A 21,739-nucleotide genomic window follows, 5' to 3' on the forward strand; every position below is an offset into this window, starting at 1 on the left:
GGAGTGATAACAAATAGTAAAATCTCTAGATATTATTTCATTGCAAGATAAAATCCACCACCATCAAGGCACCGATTCATTTACAAAATAATTTCTAATTATAATTATTTATTTTATTTATTTTAAAACTGTACTACATCAGAAAAAAAACACGTAATCACAGTGTTTTGAACAGTGCATCTTTGGTTAAAGGTACACCACTAAGATGAAACCTCAGTCTTTTCACAAACAAGTTGAAAGTAGTTTTAGGCATCTGTCCAAGTTCCCTGTTTTAAACCCAGCTTTTATAGATTTAAAATAATCATTTTCTACTTTATTTAAACGTCAACCTTGTTTCTGTGGGAAAGAGACACTTACCCAACAAGAGAAACTGACCGACACAGAGAACACACATAGTGCAGACAAATGCATAAAGTTAAAAAAAACAAAAATCCTGAGACATGGACAATTTTTAAACTCTTTCAAGTACAGCATTTTAAAATGCTATTTGTAACACAAAATGACATAGAAGTGTGAATAATAATATTAATAGCTGTAAAATTAATATTTTGATGGAATCCCTATAGCATCACAAAATGCTCATCATGAAAATATTACTGATACACATAAAAATAAATAAGTTTGCACATAGCAAAATGCACTGTACCTTAAAGAAAGTTATGCTTCCTGATTACACCCAGTGAGTTAATCCCAAAATTTCACATTTTGATTGCAATCCTAGAGGATTTACACCTGTGGTAACTGCTAGTAACTTTCTTCATGAATTCAGAGTAGCAGCCGTGTTAGTCTGTATTCGCAAAAAGAAAAGGAGTACTTGTGGCACCTTAGAGACTAACCAATTTATTTGAGCATAAGCTTTCGTGAGCTACAGCTCACTTCATCGGATGCATACTGTGGAAAATACGGTGGGGAGATTTATAACCTTTCCTTTCCTTTTCTTCATGGAGTTTTCTTTCCTTTGATTTAGGAGAATCTGCTGCTTTGGAGTATAGGTTAGGAGCACTTAAGGCTTCTGAGTCAGTGCAGTGCGCAACTGAACATTCAGTCAGGTCGTCATGACATGAACATTCTTCTGTCCCAGTAGAACACAGGAAGGTTTCAAAGCTATCTGCTCTGTAGTTACGACAAAAACAAAATAATCAGACTCTCATACAACCTATCAAGCTGTTCTATAATTTGTGTGCCCTCTGTGCTAGATGATAAATGGTATGACTTTATGTCTTATTAACACTGAAGTATTTTGCTAGGTCATGTTGCTCCCAGCCAGGTACATATCAATCTGTCGGCCTAAAGCAATATTAACATCAACAGATTTTTTTTTAAAGAAATAGGAACGTCCTTTTGCATTATGCAGATAGAAAAACACTTGAAGAGAACAAAAGATTTCTGTTTGTACAGGTCTCTATTATGTTAACAAAAGGAAAGATTAACAGGAGAATGAAAGTTAAATATGTTGCTACATTGTCTCTGTGTCTTCTAAATAAAATGGATAGGAAATTAAACAGTACATAGGTATATGGAAAACCTTTTATGTTCACCATATTGCTGGATGCACAAAGAAGCAACTACAGTATTACATTTAAAGGGACCACTTGTCAGGGTGAAAATCATATTTCTGAAATATTGACTTACATTACTTGTAATATATCACCAAAGATGATCAAAACTGAAGCTGTTTTAAAAATCTAACTTTATTTCCCCCTATGGCTTCAGTTTAATGAAGTACTTAAGCATATGCTTAATTTTATTCCTGTTTAAGTCCCATTGAAAACAGTGACCCTAACTGAAGTCAATAGGACTTAGTACATGCTTACGTGAATTGTACCTCTGCAAACTTTAGTTTTTGCATTTCTCCTACACTGAACAATGACAACAGATTAGATGGTGTCATTTTTGTTTATAGTCCATTTCTATTCAGCTTCATATTCAGGTTCTCATAGACAAAAACAATACTGCAATATTTGGTTTGTAAAGACCAGAAGCGAATCTTTAGGAGGTATATACATATGTTTGTGTGAAAAAAATAAAGAGATTTCCACTGGAATTTTTAAAAAATGGAACATCTTTTCTGTTGTACTTAATATTTGTAAAATACTGTTAGGAGCTAGTGGAAACCTTGTTAAGGGTTGAGTTAAAACCTTGATTTTGATGGAAATGAACTGTAAGAATAAGTTAGTCATAACCTCTCACCTAAGACAAAAGGGTTATGTGCACCTGTCCAGGAGCTTTGGACTGTATGGGCAGAGGGATTTCTGCTGTGTATTGTTTTGTGTAAGGGGATACGGGAGTGCGTGAAGGCAGAAGACAGAACCACAGACAGCCTGAAAAAGCAAAGTAGAAGCTTGTAAGCATGGTGTGAGTCTGAGAGAAACCTAGAGAGAGGTTCTGGGTTGGAGGTGCTGGCTGAAAAGGAGCTTGGGCCTGTAAGATAAGAGACTACTCCTTTTGCCATTGGTTCCCCCTGTATTCAGAGAAGGAGGACTTGGTACAATCCTTGTAAGCTCCATCATCTTTTTCTATTCCCACCAGAAACATCCCGAGGCCCCCAAGCTTTGACTTGGGTCCAAAAATTTTAGGCTCAATCACCTGCACTGTGCTAAAATATGAGAATATAAAAGTGAAACTGAAAAGATAAAGGTAACCTGATGACACTGAATAGGCTGTTAGTTGTTCAAGTTGACAGAAATCCAAAAAAGTAAACAAACAGCATAAGTACCAAAAGGAAAATTCAGTTTTGAAATATTCACTTCTAATAATCTAAGCTGCTAACAGTAACACAAGTGAGGAAATCTGTACTTTAAAATGGTGGGGCCAGATTGGTGTGGTTACATGGGGCACAATAATACATTTTCCATGAGATAACTGCCCTCCTTGCACTTACCCCCATCATGCTACATCCAAAAGGGGTGTAGCACAGGGGACTTGTCCTTTCTACACTGGGCCTCTCCGGAAGGCATAGTGCCTTGCCCCAGAGTTTCTGGTGGGGCAGTACAACCTCATACTATTCTGATGCACATCAGTGCCTAAAAGGCACAATAAAGCCCTTAACTTTTAGCCTGATAACATCTCTTGAAATCGTTACACACAGTTACTTAGATATTCAATTTCACCTACAAATCAGGTATTTAGATATATTAAATTGTTACATACAATTATTGTTACATAAAGTTATTAAGTTGTTATACACTGAATATTTGGACATCTAAGTAACTATTTCACCTACAAATCAAATATTTAGATATCTAAATTACAGTAAAACCTCCATTTTTATGAACACCACCCTTATGAATGACCAATTATGCAAACCATTTTTCCCCCAACAGGATGATTAGGGAGAAAGGGAGGAGAAAAACAAAACAAAACAAAAATCACATAACTAAAGGATATTGATGAAGAACAAATCAGTATTCCCTCACGATCCAATGCCTTCAATGCATTAGACGTTGCTTTGCAGTGGTGTGAAGGACAAAAAAAAAGTGATGCAGTGCACCAGACTCATTTATGCTTTGAACCTACTGTAATTTTTAAACGCTCATTTTTATGAGCCTTTTGATTTTATTAACTCCTCAATCCCCAATTAGTTCATAAAATAGAAATTCTACCATACATAAAATGTGCTTGAAATTGTTTTTGGGCATAAAACTGAAGGCTTTGTTAAAGTCAAGCAAAAAGATCAAGATCTTAAAGTCAACTTCTGGCCATGTTTATGGCCATGAAACCTCAGTTAAGTCAATAGGTTAAATGGATATAATCAAGGACAGAATATGGCCTCTATTATGCCTGCAAAAGTTCAGCTTGTTCCTAAGTTTCCTCTGTTTTAGTCAAGTCACCTCTTCTGAGATTCTTCTCTTTTATACACCTAGAACCTCAAGTAGCAAGAGGAGGGATAAATGCCATAGCTTCTAATCCAAACAGATTTAGGTTATCATAACACAGCTTGCTATTAGAGATGCCTCTTTTTAACACCTGAAGTTTCTCAAGCACCTCAGCACTGTTTTTCCCTTTAATGTTTATTGTGTTTCAATCACATTTTGATTCTGCACAAGGCGAGTCCCTGCACCAGCAAGTCCTTGGATATGAACATCATATTCATGAAGACAAATATATAGTGATTTTACTGGCCATTTCTGATGTGAAAACTTCTTGATACCAGTAGAAGCACAATCAGATCAACCCATTATTATCTGTGTGTCCTGACCTGGGGCTCCTTCCTCTAACGTGCTGAACATCAGGGCCTGATCCACCAAAGCAAGTAGTCCAATTCAGCAAAGCATTTAAGCACATGCTTAAGTGCCGCTGGGACTTAAACACATAGTTAAGTGCTTTGCTGAATAGAGATGGACTTTAGCACACATTTAAAGTTAAGCATGTGTGCAAGTGTTTTATTGAATCAGGACCTTAATGCAAACAGTACCATAAAAATTTTATGCTGTATTTTTACCATTTGTGTTACCCCCACAAAAAATGGTACTTGATAATGGACTCCATGTATACCTTCAGAAGAGCTTTATGCAAGTTAATAGTATCAGATATGTTTTCTGTCCCTTAGAAGCCAAGTTCTAATCAGAAGCCCCACCTTTATTTTTAGAACTTTCAAAACCACCACAAATTGTCCAGTGAGAGTCTCCATTTAACTTCTATAACATGGCTCTCCTATATTACTCCTGTAATTCAACAACACAACCAAAGATACCATCCAAGTAAGAAATAATACTCTCCTGTTATAATATAGCTATTACCTTCCAGCTATTTATAATTATCGGTACTTGTTGCCAAGATCATTTATTATACAATATGTTGGTTTTGGGCCAAAGTATATTTCTAGATAGATAGCTGACTTTTGCACATAAAGGAGAATGTGATATCTATATTTTAAAGTTACTGCTTGGTTACACTATATACAATACTGCCCAAAGCCTATACTGGGATCAAAATATTGTAGACTTTAATTTTATTCTATTTTAGCATATAGGACAAATTGCTTTCACATTGTATCATCATTTTTCTCCCTTTAGAATATGGCTGATAAAGTGTGAGTCTGAGTGCATACATGTGCATATTGGTGATGGGTCATTGGTAAAAATCGAGGTACGCATTCTATCAAATCCATCCAATCCAGTTACCCAGCTGTAAAATGGGGGAAATTGTACTTTCCTACCTCACAGGGGTGCAGTGAGAATAACTATGTTAAAGATCATGTCATGCTTCAGACACTACGATACTGGAGGGCATAGAAAATAGGGAACTGAATCTATCAAATCTAAATTTCTAATCAGGTTATGGATGAACACTAACTATTAGGCAACCCTCCTCCCACACAAAATTAGAGTACAGGCCCAGGAGTCAGGAGCTCTAGTCCGAGCTGGGCCACTGAATTGCTGTGTGACCTTCAGACAGTTATTCAACTTCTTTGGTCTGTAGTTTCTGCAAAATGGGAATAAAAAAAACACTTAGTGACCTCATATGAATGTTGTGAATCACTATTTGTAAAGCGATTGGAGACCCTATGAAAGTATATTATAAAGCCACATAGTACATTCTCACAGTAAGAGTGTATTACTTTTCTGTATTTAAACCACCTGACAGTGTTAGCTGCACCCCAATCTTTGTGGGTCAGGACAGATGCATGATGCAAGCACTCCATTTCTCCAGACTACTGACAAGTAAGAAGGACTTTATTAAAATTTTGTGAAATCTCATCATAGATATTTGTAATAAAAAATTATATATATATATATATATATATATATATATATATATATATATATATATATAGGTTTTATAAAGCAATTTGGCACTCCAGTGCCACATGAAAAAGGGCACAAAGTAAATACGGGTTGTTACATACTTACTAAAAAACAGTGAAGCCAATAAACTGGTATCTGTTGCAAAACTCTTTAAACACCCACTGCATAGGATTCCAACATTGAAAAAATTATAACAAACAGGGTCATTCTGACCTAAAAGCAACCAAAAGACTTATAATTATTGTACCAGACAATGGTGAATCATACTTAAGCAAACCTCCTATTCCTTTTCAATAGAATGCATTATTAATCAGACACATTGTTTTATAACTGTTTCAACGAGGAAAAAAAGGAAAGGAAAAAAAATTCATTTTTCCATACAATATTGGGCCACTTGAAATAGTAACAATCATTTTTTTCCACTACCAATATTACATGAAGCGACTTCTGTTAATACTCTAAATCAGCAGTTCTCAAAATGTGGGCCGGGCCCCTAAAGTGGGCCGCGACACTGTTTTAATGGGGTCATCAGGGCTGGCGTTTGACTTGCTGGGGCCTGGGGCTGAAGCTGTAGTCCGAGGTGGTGGGGCTCTGGTTACAGGCCCCCAACCTGGGGATGAAGCCCTTGGGGCTTTGGTCCCCCTGCCCAGGGCCTCGGCAGGCTCAGGCTTCGGTCTCCCCCCCCCCAGGGTTATGTGGCAATTTTGTCAGAAGGGGGTCATGGTGCAATGAAGTTTGAGAACCCTTGCTCTAAATCATTAAAACAAACCAAAAAAATCAAAGCTTTTTCAGTCATACTGTGCACAGGCAAATAAATACAGAAATCAAAACTAATGTAAATGCCCAAACAGCACATTAAAAAAAAAAAAAAAAAAAGGTCTGCAGAATTATCAATATTCTTATAGCAGTTAATGGTTCTGACTTTGTCCCACCAAGTTTTCTGGAAAGTGAATTTCCTTTGTCTCTCTTCTGTGTTATTCCCCGCAAAAACGGGAACCTCCCATTTATTTTAGTATCTGTTTCAGCAAAAACCAACTGTTAGGCAGGAAGCTAGTCTCAACTTTAACCATGAATGTTAGGAACCATTAGAAAAGGGATAGATAATAAGACAGTAAATATGATGCCATTATATAAATCCAGGGTATGCCCACACCTGGAATACTGCTTGCCCCATCGCAAAATATACATATATTAGAACTGGGGGGAAAAAACTGAGAAGGGCAACAGAAATGATTAAGGGTGTGCACCAGCTTCCATATGAGGAGCGATTAAAATGACTGGGACTGTTCAGCTTAGGGAAGACATGACTGAGCTATGATAGGGGTCTATAAAATCATGAATGGTGTGGAGAAAGCAGATAATGAAACTGTTATTTACTCCTTCACATAACACACAAACCAGGGCTCACCCAATGAAATGAATGGGCAGAAGGTTTAAAACAAACAAAAGGAAGTATTTCTTTACATAACATACAGCCAGCCTGTGGAACTCATTGCCAGGAGATGTTGTGAAGGCCAAAAGCATAACTGGTTCACAAAAGAATTAGATGAGTTCATGGAGGATAGCTCCATCAATGGCTATTAGCTGCAATGATCAGGGATGCAACCCTATGCTCTGGGTGTCCCTAGACCTCTGACTGCCAGAAACTGGGACTGGATGACGGGATGGATCACTCGATAAATTGCCCTGTTCTGTTCATTCCCTCTGAAGCATTTGGCACCAGCCATTGTCAGAGGACAAGATACTTGGCTAGATAGAGCATTGGTCTGACACAGTATGGCCATTCTTATGTTCTTACTAAGTATAGTGTTGCTAACATCCCACTCTTATCTATTATAAGTACTTGCAAAGTAATAAGTACTTATTACTGTAATAAACTGAGCACTTCACAATCTTTAATGTATTTATCCTCACAACTCCCCTATGAAGTGAGGTAATATCTCTCCATTCCCACTGATGGGAAACTGAGGCTTCTTTTTCATGCACCAAGAAGCTCAACTAAGGAGTGGAGGCATAAGTGTCACAGATTCTAATCCAAATTGATTTAGGGTATTAAAACTACTTTCCTCTTTTTAACAGATAGGGGTTTCTTTCACACCTGAACATAGTTTTTAATCTCCTTCATTTATCTTTTTTAAAATCACATTTTTCTTCAATTCATTTTCTGATATTTGGCCAATTATATTCAAAAATTTAAGTGCTTAACTTTTTAAAAGTGACTGAAAGAAAAGGAGTACTTGTGGCATCTTAGAGACTAACAAATTTATTTGAACATAAGCTTTCGTGAGCTACAGTTCACTTCATCGGATGCATGCTGTAGCTCACAAAAGCTTATGCTCAAATAAATTTGTTAGTCGCTAAGGTGCCACAAGTACTCCTTTTCTTTTTGCGAATACAGACTGACACAGCTGCTACTCTGAAACCTAAAAGTGACTAGTGATTTTGGGTACTGAAACTGAAACACCTCACCAGGGCCTGATTTTCAGAAGTAGGAGCTCAGCACTTTCTGCAAACCAGGCCTCTTTAATGTGTCTCAGGTTGGGTGCCAAAAATTTAAACACCTTCCATCCTAATCTGAGGTACTTACATGGCCCACTTACCACAGTATCTGAGCACCTCACAGTCTTTAATGTGTTTATCTTCAAAACACCTTTGTAAGGTAGGCAAGAGCTGTTACTCCCATTTTACAGATGGGGAATGTGGGCACAAAGACGCTAAATAATTTGCCCAATGTCACATAGGAAGTCTGCAGCAACGTAGAGAATGAAACGCAGATCTCCCGACTCCCAGGCTAATGCACTAACCACTGGACCATCCTTCCTCTGGGTAAATTTTATGTTAAATATTTTAAATGCCAATTTAATTGAAATGACTGTGGTTTTGTTGAAAAAATACCAACCTTCCCGTGCCCTATTTGAAAACAAATATTGGACCACCAAAAAAAAATCTGACAGAAAATCTTCATTCAGCTCTACCCACAAACTGCAGTAGCTGGGCAACACCATTACACTTCCAATGGACACAGGGGGAAATCTTGGCCCCATTTAAATATATTGCCAACACACCCATCAACCTCAGTGGATTTCACTCACAGTTCCTAAATTACAGTGAGCTCCAAATACAGATGAATCCATTAAGGAGAATTAAACATATATTTATTAAATGAGGCTGTGTTCACAAAATAACAATGTTTCAGCCAAAAGGCTTTCACAAGATATATTCCACAAGCAACAAAGTTGATTGAAATCAGCTTCCTGTTCTCCCGCCATTTACATTTACCATTTCCTAATTAATTTTCAATATGCATAGTTCCTAATGGTCAGATCCTACTGAAGTCAGTGGGAGCCTTCCCCTTGATCTCCATGGGCTTTGGGGTCAAACCTCTTGATGATGCCAACCCTTTTATGAATTACTTCATTTTTTTGCTGGCATTCCTACCTATTTTCATTAATTAAAATAACATTTACATAATACTTTTCAGTTAAAGTATAATACATGCATAATAAAAATGTAAGACAAGAATCTCCTCTACAATCCCCTTCATAGTTGCTACATAATGGGTACTCATTCTTCTAGTCTGCCAAACTCTTAGTTATCAGTTGGGGTTCCCCAGGCTGATGCAAGTATAGGCCTTGATCCTACAAATGCTTAAACGTGGGATTACTCATATATCTAAGTGTTTACAGTATTACATATAATCAAAAAATAAAACCCCCAAAGCTTTGTCAGAATAAAAATGACCAGACCAATATGAAGGCAGTTATAAGCACAGGGCAGGGTTATAGATAAACAGGTGAAGCAAGTAGATAGGATAAGAGTGGACCCTTGAAAATATCAGTGCCATTGCGCCTCACTCAAAGGATTAAATGACACATCCTCCTCTACATGCAAGGAAGGCCCTGAAAGCAGGGGCGGCTCTACCAATTTTCCCGCCCCAAGCAGTCGCCGCCAAATTGCCACCGCCGCAACAGTGGCGGAGCGGCCACCAAATTGCCACTGCGCCCGGAAGAGCAGCGGGGCTGCCGCCGAATTGATGCCGCGGGACACCGAATGCCGCCCCAAGTACCTGCTGGGAAAGCAGCAGAACTGACACAGCTCCATTGGCATGTGGAAGGCTAAGAGGGAGGGGAGGGACACAGGATTCAGGAAGCCCACATAAGGAGAATTTTGTTTTTAAAAGTTATCCCATTTTAAAAACTGTACAGTTTATAAATTCGAACATGGGAGATTTCAGTGCTCCAGGTGAATGCTTTGGAAAGCTGGAAGGACATGAACACAAGGGAGTAAACTGGAAACTGAATTGCTACCAGATTTAAGGGCCAGATTTTGAGGGCACAGACACACGCAGAGAAAACAGTATCTTACTCCTTATTTAAATCAACAAGGCCATTCCTGAACCAAGGACAACTCAGTGAGAGTAAAGGGCTCACGGCCTGGTGGTCCTTAATGGAGAGACTTTTAAATTCTCTCTATTTTTTTATTAATTTTTTTAGGAAAAAAGGACAACAGGAGATTTGTGTCCTTTCTTTCTTCTGTTTGATTTGTAAAGTCCTAGAAGGGATGTGGGGGAGGAAGCTTCCTCCTTGCTGTCTGCAATAGAAATGTAGGTCTCATCCAGCTGTTTTTCCTGGAAGATTCTATGGACAACCGCAGCATTAGTGGGATTATGACATCAGAGATCTCATGCAATGGAAGCTGATTAAGTGAAAGAGGTAGTCGTTTTTTATTCAGATTGTTCAAAACAGTTTGCTTTTGTTCACTTCCATTTCACTCAAAATGCTCCATTTTTTTTTTTTGAAAGATTCCCCCACCTACTCCCTTTCACATATGGGCTGAAAAAGCTCCGAATCCACATCTGAGACTTCCAACCGAAAAAAAACCAAGGAACATCAGACCTAACATTGTTTTAACTTTAGAACTATCAGCAAACAGGAAAAAACAAACTTTAAAAAGTTATGCCTTCTTTGTATATGTAAGCGGGGGAATAGTCCCGCTTTTGTGGGGAACTTTCCTGGCTTCTGCACTACCCCGGTGAAGTGGGCTAGCGAAAGGATCTGAGTCCTCGCTCCCACTTCCTTTACCCAGTGGCCTCCCTGCCCTTGAGGGCTCCCCTTCCACTCTCCTGTTTGGCAGAGTCCTCATAACCCCAGCAAGGCTGGGCCCAGGATTCCTGGTGGGCTCGACCCCCAACCCTGCTGTGGTCACCTAGGACAGGGGCTAGGGTGTCCCCACTTTAGGGGACTCTCTCTGCACTGGGCACTTCTCTGACCCACTGACCATTACATACAATTTAAAGCAAATTCAAGTTATTTAATCAACAATTAATTTTAAAAAGAATAAGGAAAAATGGGAAAGGTTAAACGAAACACATCAACCTGCTCTGTGGCAGGGACCATCACAAACAGTGTCTCTGGAATGTCAGGGCAGTTCACTGTCTGTTCCTTGTAAGGCCCAGGCCTCCTTCTCAGGCCCTGGCTGTGCTGCAGGGATGCTGTGGGTTGGACACTTGCTCTGGTGGTGGCCACACGCTCTCAGGCTCTAAGTGGTAGGACCCTTCTGCCCAGTGTCGCCCCCGCCCTGTCGGGGTTACGATCCAAGCCTGGCCTGCAGAGCCTCTTGGCTGAGGCGTCTCCCTGTGCTGGGCCCGCTGCCCAGGGTCCCCCTCGCTCTCCCCAGCTGCTCACCACACCCAGCTCCGGACTGCTCCAGCCCCAGCTCTGCACTCGGTCTCTGCACTGCTGCTGCTGCTCTGCCTCCAGCTCCCTGGGCTGCTTCTTTGGCCCCTCTGGCTCTGGTTGCTGCAGCTCTCCTCCCGGGACAGGTCTGCTCTGTGACTCTGCTCCCAGCGCCGACCTGCTTTGTGGGCTGCTTTTCTGGCCCCTCTGGCTCTGCTCCCAGGGTAAGTTTGCTCTCTCTGGGCTGTGCCTCTGGCTTTGGGGTTGCAGCTCTGCTCCCAGGACAGGGTCTGCTCTCTCTGGGCTGCTTTTCTGGTCCCTCTGGATCTGGCACAGCTCTGCTCCCCAGCTCAGCTTAGGCCCCTGCTTTCTCGTTAGCTCGGCCCCACTCTGTCTGACCCAGGCAAATCCAGCTCACATGGAGGACGGGACCTCCCTGATCTCCTGACTCCCTGATTAGCCTGCCCACCCTGTCATTCAGGCTGACCTGGAGCATTGGCCTCTCCCCATTGTTCCTGGGGACTATCAGTTTCAGGGTCCTGATTCCCCATCGACCCTTCCCCCTTTTTAGTACTGGGAGCTAGCAACTAAAACACCCTCACTGAATGTTAGTAAGGGGGCAACAGTCCCCTTAGATACAGCAAAGGAATCAACAATGCACAAACCCGATTTGTTTGCTTATTTTCTTCTCATCTCAAAGCATTTTTGCGGACACAAGGAGCAGTACAGCATCACCATTCATTCTTGTCCGTGGCTTGTTCCTCCATTAAAACCAGCCTGATCAAGTCCCCACATACCATGTGCCGCCATCTAGTTGGTGATCAGTCGCTAGGTCTGACTGACCTTGGTTGTGCGTGCATTGGTTTGGTTTTTTTCATCCTATCATCTGTTTGTCTTCTGCAGGGTCCCCAACATCATAATCTTTTCTAATGCAGTCAATCCTGTATGCTGATTTCACATCCTTCTCTCTTTCTAATGTCTTCATTTGTCTTAAAATCATACCACTTTTTATCTGCCAACTTGCGAAGAACTCTCATCTCTACTGCCTCCAGCCTTCTGATGTCTGTATTTTATTTTAGCTCAACTTTAACTCTAAAAGCTGGCACTGGAGCCCACTAAATAATGATTTATGATGCTATCAGGAAGCTATTTCCCTAAGAGAATTAGTACATTTTAAAGCACGATAATAAAATTAGCTAGGGTAATGCCTATTTTGTTGCACTGTAGCGCTACTGATTCTCTGTTCTTCACAGTTAAAACAATTTGTTCAGAGGGTTATTTATAAATCTACACCTTGACTAAAATAAAAAGAAGGAAAAAATAAACTTCCTTGGGGCTGAAACTCACCATTCTCAAGAGAATTTCTTGTATCACCCTTTCAAAGAATCTACCTGCAGTCAAAGCTCTTTCATGCAGGTATCCAAGTCTGAATTCTATTATTGGTCTTTCACTCATACAGACCCAATTTAACTTCTGTTGACTTCAACAAGGGTTGGATCAGACCCTAAACCAGCAGGAGGCAGCTCAGAAAGGATGCTCAAAACTCCTGTAGGGAAGGAGTCTTTGTGCAATGACTGGGTTTGGGGAGGAAGCATTACTCTGACTTGTTACACTTCCTGTCTGCCCCGGGTTATGCTGTCTCCACAAATTCCCCAATAGGAAGAAGAATATGAATACTTCTTTTGAAGGGCCTGTGCTGTGTCCTGTAAGAGAGGAGTTCTCAAGGGGTAGGGTGAGGGTTTTCAAAGCAGAATATGTGGTGCATCAGGAAGCTGCCAGGTCAAAGTTTCAAACCCCAGCTGCCTTGGTTCTGAATCATGATTCATTAAAGAGTTCCATTGTATGAGAAAAGCTACAGAAAGAAGCCAAAGGGCGGGGGGGACGGTTGAAAAATGTTTGAGGGAATGAAATTCCACCTCTCTCTTCCACCAAAAATCTCCAGGGGGAAAAATGTGCTCCTGCTGTTTGACAAAGAAAGAAATAACCAGTGGCTTGACATTATTTTGTCCTTTAGAAAATTAAAAGCAAAAGAGCCTGCTCCTTTAAATGTTGTTTTTGTCTACTTTTTACAACTGCATTACAAATGGCCAAAGCATTCTAGAATGTGCTTAGCCATCCATGCACTATCTATGGCCATTACACACACCAGTGTATTATGTGAACTCAGATGTCTTTTACAGTGTTTTAGAGGAATATTTTCTCACAGGCCAAGACCCCGATCCCGCAACTGAATCCACACGGGTAAACCCAAGCTGCCACAGGGGTCTATCTCACAGGGATCCTCTGCAGAGAATTCATTGTGTGATTGGGATCTAAATATATGTTAGTTTCCCATTTTTTCCTACTGTTTTATTGTTGACTTTTCATCCCCTTAAAATATTTTTTAACTCATTGGGTGCCACGTTACTAAATTTTGATTCAATGTTTTGTTCTGACATTTGTGTACAGTTAAAATGGTTCTGTCTGATTAGCTGGTCAGGGGTCTAATGCAAGAGCACTGGGAAGCCACTTAAGGCCTGATTTACTAAGGTTATGTCTACTCTACAAGCACTACAGTGGCACAACTGCAGCACGACAGCTTCACCAGTGTAGTGTAGATGCTTCTTATATCGATGGAAGGGGCTTTTTATGCAATGCAGTTAATCCACCTCTCCAAAAGGCGGTAGCTAAGTTGGTGGACCTTCAATGGTCAACAGAATCATCCTGGATTTGCACCAGCAGAACTGACAGCAGAATGTGACCGAATATTTGTGCCTCCGCTGAGGCTCCCTCTGCTCATAAAGTCTGAGAGGTGCAGGCCTGGTCTAAACTTAAGACTTGGATAAACCTAACTACATTGCTCAGCACTGTGAAAAATGTTGTGCCCTGAGCACCATAACTAGGTCAACCTAATCCCCAGTCTAGACACAGCTAGGTCAATGGAAGAATTCTTCCCCCAGTTAAGCTACCACCACCTTTTGGAGAGGTGGATTAACTACATTGAATGGAAAACCCGTTCCATCAATATAAGAAGCATCTACATTACCCTGGTACAGCTTTAGGGCTAAATCTGTGCCACTGTAGTGCTTCTAGGATAGACATTACCTTAGACCCATGCTGCTTCATCCTTAGAAACTGAGGGCTCTGTAAACCTCCCAGTTTTTCTCAGCCTGGAAAGCAAGACACTAGGACAGGAAAGGGAACCACGAGCTTGGACCCTAATTACCTGGTTTTAGTCTCTCCTTCTTCCCTCTATTCCTACTCTCTTTACAGTTCCTGCATTGTCATACAGCCATCAAGTTTAAGGTCAAAAGGGACCACCAGATTATCTAGTGTCACCTCCTGCACATCACAAGCCACTAAACCCCATCCAATTAACATATGCATTGAATCCAATAATCTGGATTAGACTACAGTATTACAGTCCTCCAGAGACTAAACTATTGTGAATAAGGCAGAGAATAAGAGGGACCGAGGTGCATCAAAGCCTGAGACCCCTGCAATGGCAGGAAATTGATTTCATGAGATATACCAGATGAACCTAGCAAGAAACCTGCAACCAGTTCTGCAGAGGAAGGTGGAAAAAAGTCCATCTGACCCTCCTTCCACACAGTGGTAAGCATCAGCCAGAAGAATTTAACTTAAAGTACTCCCTTTTCCAGTGTGCTGAGCACATGGCATCTGTAGTACTCTTAGCAAAGGGGAAAAACTGAGCTAGATATCCACACACTGACTAACTGCAGGGCAGTGACTTGTGAGCCTAATTCTGGGAGGTACTAAACAATCATAACTCCAGTTGTGGAACTCACTGCCAGGGGCTGTTGTGAAAGCCAACAGGATAATTAAGTTAAAAAAAGAATTAGATAAGTTCATGGAGGATAGGTACATCAGTGGCTTATAAGCAAAGATGGTCAGAGACATAGCCTGATTCTCTGGGTGTCTCTAAACTTCTGACTGCCAGAAACTGCCACGGGATGACAGGAAATGGATCACTCGATAAATTGCCCTGTGCGGTTCATTCCCTCTGAAGCATCTGGCACTGGCCACGGTTGGAAGATAGATGGGATAGATGGAGCATTGGTCTGACCCAGTGTGGCCATTCTTATGCTTTCAATGGGAGTTGCAAACACTTAGCACAACAGCACCTCTCAGAATCAGACCCTGAAGCAAGCAGTGGGATTTCTCTTTTTTAGCTGATTTCCTTCAAGAACAAAGAAGACCAAACATTTATTTGCAGAGTGTAATATGACCACTTACTCCACCCTTACACATTGGTTCAGAGGCAGTGGAGAGAGGTAACTGTAGGGAGCCAGTTGTGGCCTGGTTCAGAGATGCCTGGACCTGGAGTAAGTTAGGGCAGGAGGAGCCTGGTTTAATGTTGCTAGTTCTGGCGAAGGATCATGCCTACCTAAGCTCAACTCCCCTGCCCCTGCCCTTTCAACAGGGTAGGGTAAGTGCAGATGGCATAGGAAACAACTATGCCAGCAGAGATTCTCACAGTGTTGTCAACTCTCATGATTTTATCATGGGTTTCATTATATTTGTTGTTTTTCATAAAGTCCCAACTCCTGGAGTCGCGTGATTATGGGAGTGTCTCAGCTTTCATTTAAAAAGAAAGTTTCTTGCCCTTGTCACTGCAGAAAAGTTTGAAAACACGAACACTAAAAGGGTAAAAAACATAAGACAAAAAGACCCCAAATTTATTATTTTTAAAACCTCATAATTGTTGAGCCTATCACAATTTTAGGAGGCCTGACTCATGATTGTTGAAAGATTGGGGGTGACAATATTGTTTCTTTTACATGTGGGGGTGTCTCTGCTGGGAATATTTGGCTGGTTTAAGGGCATTTTGCTATTTACACAGCTTACAAATGGCATAAAATGCTCTTACTAGACCGGAGAATCTGACTCTGTGTGTATTCATTACACACTAAAATGTATACACAAGGCATTTAGTTGGAAGAACAATGGACATTGGTAAACTTTAGATTCTTTTTCTTACTTTCTCCTCCTGAGGTTGCAACAATTAATACAGCCACTTTGACCTGGATATCTACTCTAAAAATCAAAATGACTCAAATACAAAATAAAAATATTACATGATGAACAGTTTCCCTACATGCCTTTTTCACTGTACTTATCAAGTAAAAACTCAACAGAGCAAAAACACTGCCAACTAAGTGAAAACATTTTCATGTCATTTTCCTCTATGCAGTTTGAATCCTCAAAATTTCACTTTTCACAAAGATTGAGTGCCAAAATGTGGAGGCACAGTTTTTGCAAAGTGGTATGTGAAGTCTATTTTTAGCTTGGTATTTTGCACATCCAAAATTTAGTGCTATAGGACCATGGCAGCCATATCTGTCAAAATGGACTTTTGAAGAGAAAACAGAAAAGTAACATAAATATGCACACACATTAACTATAAGATGACATAAGCACAATTTTACCCCTTCATCTCAAATTTCACCAAAAAAATGGATTTCAGATACAAAATTGGAACAATTAAAAGTGAATTGGACAAGAAGTTCCTGAATTATGACTTTCTGAAAAATAAGTTCTAATATTTTTTCCAATTTCATGGCAGGAAAACAGCTGGAGAGAAATAAAATATCATTTACTCTCACTATTATGACATTTTCCCCCTTTTGAAATTCTCTCTTATAGAATCATAGAAGTGTAGGACTGGAAGGGACCTCAGTAGTCCCCTGTACTGAGTCAGGACTAAGTATTATCTAACTATCCCTGGCAGGTGTTTGTCTAACCCATTCTTAAAATCCTCCAATGACAAAGATGCCACCAACTGCCCAGTTTGTTTCAGTGCTTAACCACCATTACAGTTAAGAAGTTTTTCCTAATGTCAAACCTAAGTTTCCCTTGCTGCAATTTAAGCCCGTTATTTCTTGTCCTGTTCTCAGTGTATAAAGAGAACAGTTGAACACACTCCTCTTTATAACAAAGTTTTACATAGTAGAAGACTGTTATCATGTCCACCCTCAGTATTCTCTTCTCCAGACTAAACAAACCCATTTTTTTCCCCAATCTTTCCTCACTGGGACATGTTTTCTAGACCTTTAATCTTTTGTGTTACTCTCCTCTGGATTTTCTCCAGTTTGTCCACATCTATCCTGAAGTGCGGTGCCCAGAACCAAAAACAGTACACCAGCTGAGGCCTTATCAGTGCTGAGCAGAGTGGAAGAATTACTTCTCATTTCTTGCTTACAACACTCCTGCTAAGACATCTTAGAATGATGTTCACTTTTTTTGCAACAGTATTACATTGTTAACTCATATTTAATTTATAATCCACTATAACCCCCAGATCCTTTTCTGCAGTACTCCTTCCTAGGCAGTCATTTCCCATTTTGTATTTGAGCAATTGATTATTCCTTCCTACATGTAGCACAGTGCTCTTGTTCTGGTTTGAAGAAAATGAGAAAATCCCATTGCATAAATAGGGGAATCTCAAGTAGGAGCACACAGGTTATTTTACCTCTATACCTGGCACTCATTCGACCATTGCTGGAATACTGTGTCCAGTTCTGGTGATCACAATTTAAGAAGGATGTTGATGGATTGGAGAGGGTTTAGAGAAGAGTCACAAGAAGCATACTAATCCACAGAGGTCTCCCTACCAACACTACAGAAAGAGGGATTCTAGGTGGACTCCTCCTGAAGGTCGAAACAGCAGACTGGACTTCTACATAGAGTGCTTCCGCCGACGTGCACGGGCTGAAATTGTGGAAAAGCAGCATCACTTGCCCCATAACCTCAGCCATGCGGAACGCAATGCCATCCACAGCCTCAGAAACAACTCTGACATCATAATCAAAAAGGCTGACAAAGGAGGTGCTGTTGTCGTCATGAATAGGTCGGAATATGAACAAGAGGCTGCTCGGCAGCTCTCCAACACGAGTTTCTACAAGCCATTACCCTCTGATCCCACTGAGAGTTACCAAAAGCAACTACAGCATTTGCTCAAGAAACTTCCTAAAAAAGCACAAGATCAAATCCGCACAGACACACCCCTGGAACCCCGACCTGGGATATTCTATCTACTACCCAAGATCCATAAACCTGGAAATCCTGGGCGCCCCATCATCTCAGGCATTGGCACCCTGACAGCAGGATTGTCTGGCTATGTAGACTCCCTCCTCAGGCCCTATGCTACCAGCACTCCCAGCTACCTTCGAGACACCACTGACTTCCTGAGGAAACTACAATCCATCGGTGATCTTCCTGATAACACCATCCTGGCCACTATGGATGTAGAAGCCCTCTACACCAACATTCCACACAAAGATGGACTACAAGCCGTCAAGAACACTATCCCCGATAATGTCACGGCTAACCTGGTGGCTGAACTTTGTGACTTTGTCCTTACCCATAACTACTTCACATTTGGGGACAATGTATACCTTCAGATCAGCGGCACTGCTATGGGTACCCGCATGGCCCCACAGTATGCCAACATTTTTATGGCTGATTTAGAACAACGCTTCCTCAGCTCTCGTCCCCTAAAGCCCCTACTCTACTTGCGCTATATTGATGACATCTTCATCATCTGGACCCATGGAAAAGAAGCCCTTGAGGAATTCCACCATGATTTCAACAATTTCCATCCCACCACCAACCTCAGCCTGGTCCAGTCCACACAAGAGATCCACTTCCTGGACACTACAGTGCTAATAAACAATGGTCACATAAACACCACCCTATACCGGAAACCTACTGACCGCTATTCCTACCTGCATGCCTCCAGCTTTCACCCTGACCACACCACACGATCCATCGTCTACAGCCAAGCTCTGCGATACAACCGCACTTGCTCCAACCCCTCAGACAGAGACAAACACCTACAAGATCTCTGTCAAGCTTTCTTACAACTACAATACCCACCTGCAGAAGTAAAGAAACAGATTGATAGAGCCAGAAGAGTTCCCAGAAGTTACCTACTACAGGACAGGCCTAACAAAGAAAATAACAGAACGCCACTAGCCGTCACCTTCAGCCCCCAACTAAAACCCCTCCAACGCATTATTAAGGATCTACAACCTATCCTAAAGGATGACCCAACACTCTCACAAATCTTGGGAGACAGGCCAGTCCTTGCCTACAGACAGCCCCGCAACCTGAAGCAAATACTCACCAACAACCACATACCACACAACAGAACCACTAACCCAGGAACTTATCCTTGCAACAAAGCCCGTTGCCAACTGTGCCCACATATCTATTCAGGGGACACCATCACAGGGCCTAATAACATCAGCCACACTATCAGAGGCTCGTTCACCTGCACATCCACCAATGTGATATATGCCATCATGTGCCAGCAATGCCCCTCTGCCATGTACATTGGTCAAACTGGACAGTCTCTACGTAAAAGAATAAATGGACACAAATCAGATGTCAAGAATTATAACATTCATAAACCAGTCGGAGAACACTTCAATCTCTCTGGTCACGCAATCACAGACATGAAGGTCGCTATCTTACAACAAAAAAACTTCAAATCCAGACTCCAGCGAGAAACTGCTGAATTGGAATTCATTTGCAAATTGGATACTATTAATTTAGGCTTAAATAGAGACTTGGAGTGGCTAAGTCATTATGCAAGGTAGCCTGTTTCCTCTTGTTTTTTCCTACCCCCCCCCAGATGTTCTGGTTTAACTTGGATTTTAACTTGAAGAGTGGTCAGTTTGGATGAGCTATTACCAGCAGGAGAGTGAGTTTGTGTGTGTATGGGGGTGGGGGGGATGTGAGAACCTGGATTTGTGCAGGAAATAGCCCAGCTTGATTGTCATGCACATTGTGTAAAGAGTTGTCACTTTGGATGGGCTATCACCAGCAGGAGAGTGAATTTGTGTGGGGGGGTGGAGGGTGAGAAAACCTGGATTTGTGCTGGAAATCACTTTAGATAAGCTATTACCAGCAGGACAGTGGGGTGGGAATAGGTATTGTTTCATATTCTCTGTGTATATATAAAGCCTGCTGCAGTTTCCACAATATGCATCTGAGGAAGTGAGCTGTAGCTCACGAAAGCTTATGCTCTAATAAATTGGTTAGTCTCTAAGGTGCCACAAGTCCTCCTTTTCTTTTTAAGAATGATTAAAGGATTAGAAAACATGCCTTATAGCAGTAGACTTGAAGAACTCAAACAATTTAGCTTAACAAAGAGAAGGTTAAGGGGTGTCCTGGTCACAGTCTATAAGTATCTACAAAAGGAACAAATATTTAATAATGGGCTCTTCAATCTATCAAAGAAAGGTATAACAAGATCCAATGGCTGGAAGTTGAAGTTAGACAAATTCAAACTGGAAATAACACATACATTTTTAACAATGAGTGTAATTAACCATTGGAACAATTTCCCAAGGGTCATGATGGATTCTCTATCACTGACAAGTTTTAGATCAAGAAAGGATGTTTTTCTAAAAGATCTGCTCTAGGAATTATTTAAGAAAAGTTCTCTGGCCTGCATTATACAGGCAGTCAGACTAGATGATCATAACGTTCCGTTCTGGCCTTGGAATCTATGTGAAGAGTGGCTTATTTCAATTTAGCTTAATCCTTAAAAAAGGTACATCTAAATCAAAATATGTCACATTTGACTAGAGCGCCTATGAGCTACAGTAATACAAATAATTAATAGTAACAACCTGATCCAAAATAAAAATATCTACACCTGAATTTGGACCACTTTAACTCAATTGGTTTGAAAAACACACTTTTAGTTAAACTGGTGCAAGTTTTTATGTAGACAAGGCCTCAGCGGATACCACAGATTCCCAAGAGGGCAGCCAATCAAGGGTGCATATGGCTTTAAACCAGAATGATGGGTAGTGGAGTGGAGGAAGCAAGTCTGGGGCTGAGGGAATAATGGCTTTTGTTGAGGGCTATTGTTTTCATGGTTTAGCAGTAGATTTGCCATAGTGGGGCTGGTTTAACCACAAGGAGGAGCACAGTGGAAAGCAGCCTCACCATAACAAAATGTATGCTTTGAAGGACTGTTGTGTTTGGCAATCCAAACATGCAAAAGGTCAGGCAATGAAAAGGCTAAGGCCCCACAGCAACATTCGATCAGCTACATTAAACAAAAGGTTTAGAGTATTTTGGGTTATTGTTTATGCTGTTACATACAGGAAAAATAAAACAACTGTGGAACTTAATGATCAGTCATTCAGACATTATTATGAGAAGGGACAGAGTAGACTGAGCAGAAGACAGTCCAGTGCAAGATCCAGATCAAGCAAAGCCACTCCAGCAAAGCCCAAATGGTTAGTCTTGTCCTATTTTTAAACTACTTCTGAAAGTATACACAGACTTCTGTTTCTT

At 40.9% G+C, this 21,739-nt stretch overlaps 1 protein-coding gene across 9 annotated transcripts in view; it reads right to left on the bottom strand.

The window, feature by feature from the left end:
* Positions 1-21,739, bottom strand: part of GREB1 (growth regulating estrogen receptor binding 1) — a 175,708-nt gene that overhangs the window by 91,336 nt on the left and 62,633 nt on the right. For 2 of the 9 annotated variants that reach the window (XM_073335998.1, XM_073335997.1), the window contains exon 2: positions 647-1,113. The exons of the other annotated variants lie outside the window; for them this stretch is intronic. The gene's annotated coding sequence lies outside the window, so the exon portion shown is untranslated. The remainder of the gene's footprint in view (positions 1-646; positions 1,114-21,739) is intronic. 9 annotated transcript variants of the gene reach the window in all.

This window comes from Lepidochelys kempii, chromosome 3, assembly GCF_965140265.1.
Source record: "Lepidochelys kempii isolate rLepKem1 chromosome 3, rLepKem1.hap2, whole genome shotgun sequence".
Classification (NCBI taxonomy): Eukaryota; Metazoa; Chordata; order Testudines; family Cheloniidae; genus Lepidochelys; species Lepidochelys kempii.